Genomic DNA, 6,472 nt, shown 5'->3' on the forward strand with positions numbered 1-6,472 from the left:
TTCTGGGATAAACTAAGTCCCAACAATTACATTTTAGATCACATGACTATGCTAAGCTATGCTCATACATACCTCTTCTGGTCTTCAAAACCAGGTACTACTTTAAAAAAATTGGAGATCAACCATTTATTTTGAAAAATATGATGAAAGTGACTCTCTTAACAGCTGTACCAGCCCAGGGATTTCTGATACAGCAAATAAATTTTCTAATTCAGTGGTGACTGAAATGTATTCTTGCATAGTTTAGCCAGGAATTGAGTAGCTAGCACACTAGCTAAAGGTGTAAAAGATCCGTAGTCCAAATTCAGCTACTCATCTGAAGCATGCCCTTATGCAAGCCATTTACTCTCCATTTCTCAGCATATTTCTTTCCTAGCCCTTCCGAATTTACATATGAAAATTTCCAGGAGCAGGGAAAGGCACTAAGTGTGTGCATGTATCCAGCACAAAGAGGGCATCCAATTCTGAGTCAGGGTTTGCAGCTGCTGAAGCTGCATAATGCTTAAGATATGGATATGGGTAAGCATGTGAGAAGAAAGTGTCCAGGGAGTGAAACTGTACTTCAGGATTTAAAATCAAGGGCAACTGTTTTAGTTATGCTTTTGTGACCTTCCATTTTTAATCACTATGCTTTAAAGTCTCAGCTAGGTAAAAAAGCAGATTGCTTTTAAAATGTCACCCAATAGCTATTTTAACTAAAAGAATCCACCAAACACCGAAAATTGTATTACTATGAAATCAAAACCACTAATTTGACATTAAAGTAACCTTTAAAAATCATTCCTCAGAGACAAACCTAACCTTTTTAGCCAAGCAATAAGAAACACACTTTGCATAAGTCATATTAGATCTGATACTTCTCATGAGCTACTGAAAATATAGGGAGGGCATCAAGTACCTTTAACCTCCAAGGCAGCTGTCTCAGATGTATCTCACAAGATGTGATCCTTCAAATAAGGATGAACTTATTTCTCTGGAATTTTTCTTGCATACATAATCATAAATGCCAGGTAGAGGCAAATGGGGGGATCCATTGATCTGTCTTCATCTGGGCTTCCCAAGGGATGGAAATACGGGAAAAGTGCTATCTGTCACCTCACTGTTCTCAACCCAGAGCAGAACCATATTGCTCAGTGCACCCCTGCTGTGAAAATTCACACTCCACATCAGAGAATATGGGTTGCTCTGAGTGTGAACTAATTTATGGCTTTTCCTGATTTCCCTGTGGAAAAAGTTTAACCTTGAACAAGGCGTAGGATGAGGATGAATCCAGATTCTGGACATCCCCAGCATAGAGGACAGTTAAGTGGTTTTTCCTGGTTTTTTTCAATCTAGTGATGCCAAGGTGGAAACACATTGAAACTACGAGGAACAAGTGGAAAACATTTGCATTGATTAGTCCAATTTAGCAACGTCTAATTTAGCAAGAAACATGACAAATGGTGTTTTGCAGAGTGTGCTGGCATTTTTACAGCTAATTCATGAAATAACATGAAGAAAACTTGTCACAGATGGCCTTTAATTGAGAAATAAATAGGTAGAGTGCTAGCCACTAAAATATCTGTTGAGAGCTATATTTACAATGCATGAGCTAACCAAACTGTGTATTATCTACACCTCATTTAGCGGAGTAGTGTCCAAGTCATTTTATTACTTACCCAGGAAATTTGGCAAGGCGGACAAAAAGGCATGCAACAAAATACTTCACACTATTGCTCATGGTGTTTGTAACTCTGTATTCTTCTGTGCTTGGAACCCGTGATGATGGCACAAAGCGGTCTGCTGAATAGCAGTATAGTCTCACAATTTCTTTTCAAGTATAGATAAAGTGAAGGTACCCACACCCACATATTTAGTGAATCCTGAATGCTGTCCAAGGAGCCCTTTGAGTCAGAAACATCTCTTTGTCTTAGCTCAGATCTCTACATTTAGAGGCTGCAAGAATTTTTCAGCAAAACCATTTTTCCCCAGTATGAGTGATCCCCTCCTGCAAACACTGGTTGCTGTGTTTCAGAGATGTTCAAGAATCAAGCTCAGGACAGCAATTACGTCTGAATGACCAAAATGCTACAGGAAAAGCAGCACCAAAAAAGGTAAGGCACGACAGAAGTTGCAACCTAACACTACATTTTCTAATCAAACCCATGTCCAAGGCAGTCAGTATCCATACCATTTTACAGAAGGGTAAAAAATGGTTTCCAGAGTGCTTCCAGGACTTGTCCCCCTTGTCCACAACCCTAAGTTCAGCCACGTACCATAGTGCAGTCTCTCTGCACCCCAGTTTGGAGGGGCAGTTTCTAGTGCCACAAAACAAATGCAGCCAAACAGTCCAGAGATTTCTGTGTCATCTGCCCTAATAGCTCCTCATAAATTAGCACCTTTCTCATCCTCCACCATCCCTCACCTCCCCCCCATTGCTCCTTTCTCCCTCTTGAGTGGGCTAGAGACAGTGTGTGCCATAGCTGACCTGAAGCTCCTGGAGCACTGGCTGGTGTAAACAGGATTACTGACCAACTGGCTGCTGCCTCTGAATAGGACTGAGTTCCACACGCCTTTCCCTGAGCCAGGCACATTGTATTTGGATTTCTTTCCTCTTGGAGATCTTTGTACCTTAATCAACTTCAATTCTGTTTGTTTCCAATTTAAAATTAAGTGTGAGAAAGAACAGAGAAGTGTTAAAAAATAGCTGGGTAAATACAGAAATACGGCGCTTTTTTTTTAAGAAATAAGATAAAAGTCTAAGTCTTTGTTAAGGGGAATAATATAATATCAGAAGAAAAGCCAGATTAAATGTTTCGATCTACTTTTGTTACTAATCTAGAAAGGGTGGGAAAGTGTATTTGTATGTCACCCTCCCAGAAGTGGCTTTGAACCAGCTGCTGTATTCTGAAGAGGCTCTGGATACACCTCTCCTCTCAGGAAAATGTTGAGAAAGCAGCAGGGCCAGATCTCTGCTGGAATAGTTAGTACTGACTGATTATTGGACAGTGTAAGCTGTCAAGAGTGAAATGAATTAAGGAGAGCCCTTCTGAAGTAATGGGGTGAGCGAAATGTGCTGGAATGGTACTGGACATCCAGAAAACAATTGTTTTGTTAATATAATACAAGAAAAAGCCAGGTAGGAAAGAAATTTTGCAATTGACAGAAGACTGGAGAACCTGTCTTTCAATTTGTAGGGCTAGAACCATGTAGATGTTATAGAAAAGCAGACATATAGGACTCTTGGGAGATGGAGGGTGTTGGCAGCAGAGGAAGACATCATATAAGTTCCCAAATTAACTTTTGATCAAACATTGATAATTTTACATTCTGAGGAAACCTTGGGTATCCATGATAAGTCTATAATGAGGACCACAAAGCTTTGCCATTTCAAATGTGAGTCTAAATAATGGAAATATCTAAGACAGAAAGGTATCCAGAGGTCGTAATGATACAAGGGGCTTAGATTTTAGGAGTTGAATGCTGTGCATACTGCTAGTATTGCAAAACTTTGCAGGTGCTTGCTAAACAATGTACTGCTCGATGAGCATTTGTTATACCAGCCAGGCAAAGGGGAAGGATGTATGGGAGGATAAGGATAGGATGCCAGATCATTGATAAGAGGAAGAAACCATGACTAGAATTCTTGCTTTCAGACCTTGGAACAGGCTCGAACCAGCTTTGGGGTTTGGACTTGGACCAGAACCTCAGAGAGTATGCACAAGGAAGCAAGGTGAAAATTTTAAGTCTGAGGTACAGTGTTTACTTCCTCAGAAGATGACTTTACTTCATCCCAGAGACCCCGGCCCATGACCACCAGGCGGCACTGCGCAGGCATAATAGAATGCTAAGCTAATTATAATACGAAGTGGAGACAGACGATGAATATATATAGGTGTATTGCGTAACTTGATGCATATGTAATTTGTAACCAGATATATTTCAAGCTGAGTACCACAGCGGGTACACATGGTTTTTTTGGGGCTACCCTCGATGCGTCTGGCGGCGCAATAAACATACCTGCTTTACAACTTTTGAGTTGTAGAGTCTTTTCCACGTATCAATTAGACAGAAAACAATGTGGGCTTTTATTTTTGCTACAATAGTCAGTGCAGACTGAGATTATGCTGGCACAAGATGCAGGAGCTTCATCTCCCTAAGAGTCTCTTTGGGCATTAAAAACAGAGTAGTACAAAGAGCCTGAAAACAACAGCAGAGAGATAGTTTGCAGGAGCAGTAGACAGTGCTGTATCAAATAACAAATGGACTATCAGGCTGGAGGCAAATGGGGTATTAGTTCATTTTATGTTGAAAACGAGCACACCAGCCAATAGGCAAAGTCTGCCAAAAATAATGACGGAATTAAAAGGAGAATTCAATGGCAGATAAGCAGGTAAGACCTTAGGGCTTATGGTAATCATTTTGCTCCAACTAAGTACATGAATTAACTAGATGAATAAATAGCTATTTGAAAAAGAGAGTTGGAGAAGTACCACTACCAGGCGAAAGCATCCTTTCTCTCATCTAGCTGATGTGGGGTTTTTTTAGAAGATACTGCTGAAGAAACGTTTTCCAGAGAGTAACCCTCACCAGGACATAATTGTTAAACAGAAGGTGTCATCTGGGAAACAGGTATTGATTGAAGATGACCCAGGACTGCAGCATGAGGAGACAACTGCTACTGGCAACAGTACACCAGCAACTTTAAACAAGGTGGTCAGACCCAGATATCAGTGGTGTGGTAATCATGTGGCCCTGTGATACAGCTCTGCCATTCTTAGTAAAGACTACAAGCTTTGCAAGCAATGTGCAAGACCTGTGAACTGAGACCTCTCAGGTTTGCCCTCTCTGAAGTTTCCTTAACCTGCCTGTAGCTTTGTTTTGCCTCTCTCAGCTGTGACAGCAATTCCTCCAGCTGATCAGGTGCCTGTGCCTCATCTCTTCTACTTTTGCTTCTCTTGGTGTGGCATGACCATAGTTTTGCATAGACAGCAATGACAAGCTGCTACTCGATGTGCAGTGAGATTTATACAATAGCAACTTGGTGACAAAGTGCTGACAAACCCAGGCCTGATAGGACAGCAGAGGCCTTGAGAAGGACACAGGATGTGGCACAGAGGAGCACAGCTGCAAGCAGGTTGCCTGTGGTCAGCTAAAGCATGAACCTGCAGCTGGACAAACTGGGTTCAGGGGTAATGAACAGAACAAAGAGAGAACATACTGAGAGACAACATACTGGCACAGGGTGTAGTAAATTTGGGTATAACATGGAGCTGCAGACCAGTGTAGAAAGAGAGCAGTGTCTCATCAACATATACAAATTATCCCAAGTGATCCTAGAGGGACAAAGAAGAACTCATGACACGAACATTCTTCCTGGCAAAGGATTCTGGATGCTGACAGCTCCCAGTGATATCCCCCCATGACCTCCACCCACATGGAACCTCTTGAGACAGGGGAGCAGTGGAAGGGTGAGCACAACATAGAAAGGGGTGAAATGAATGAGAGAATGTATGTGTGATGAAAATTTCATAGCAGTTCTCCAACTGCATTTCTCATTTCTATTCATTTATTTTTGCAGAACTTGGAGCTGGATTAAAACTGAATAATCCCTTGATATTTCAGTCAAACAAATATTAGATTCTTGGCTTTACTAATAAATGAAATGTTCTTCCTTCTCATCCATGAACAAGATTTCCAGTGTAACAGCTTGTTTATTGCAGGACAATGAATAGCAACAATTTGCAAGGAGCAATGAACAGTAAATGTTCATGGATTTAAACAGAAAAGTGCCTTTTTCCCTCAGCAAAATGGAAGTAAAATCCAAGTCTGTTGCTCAGAAGGGTCAGAACCAACTAAAACTGGCAGCACCAAAAGGCAACAGGCAGTTAAGGCACAGAACAGAGCTCATTCATTTACAGAACCACGGAACAATTAAGTTTGAAAGGGTCGTCTTGTGATCCTCTAGTCCAGCCTGCCTGCTGAAGCAGGGTGAGCTAGAGCAGGTTACCCATAACTGTATCAAATTGGGTTTTGGGTATCTCCATAGATGGAGACTACACAACCTCTCTGGACATCCTATGACAATGTTTGACCACTCTCTCAATAAAGAAAAAATTTTCATGCCTTTAGGTAGAATTTCCAGAGAGTGGCGTTTTCTATTGTCGTTATGACTGAGAGTTTGGAGCAAGGAAGCTCCCTACACTTGCTGCTTTCCCTTTTTTTATACTTATTGGACCTGTGTTAAAGAATATGGAGATGTTTGAAAGGTAAAGTTTCTGTCTAGATTCAAACATGCTCATGAAGATATGATTACAGTGGAAATTCTCCCTTCTGGGACTAAGTGTGGATCCTAAGTGAGAAGGACTTTAGAAAGCAGGAGGGTCCTTTCTGAACCTCATGACTCAATGGGAGGGTTTTCTCTGATAAAATTTGTCTACAGTTCCCATTCTGCCTGCCATAACCAGCTTATAGGGAACTCAGCATTTTACTG

Source organism: Corvus moneduloides, chromosome Z (assembly GCF_009650955.1).
Source record: "Corvus moneduloides isolate bCorMon1 chromosome Z, bCorMon1.pri, whole genome shotgun sequence".
Classification (NCBI taxonomy): Eukaryota; Metazoa; Chordata; class Aves; order Passeriformes; family Corvidae; genus Corvus; species Corvus moneduloides.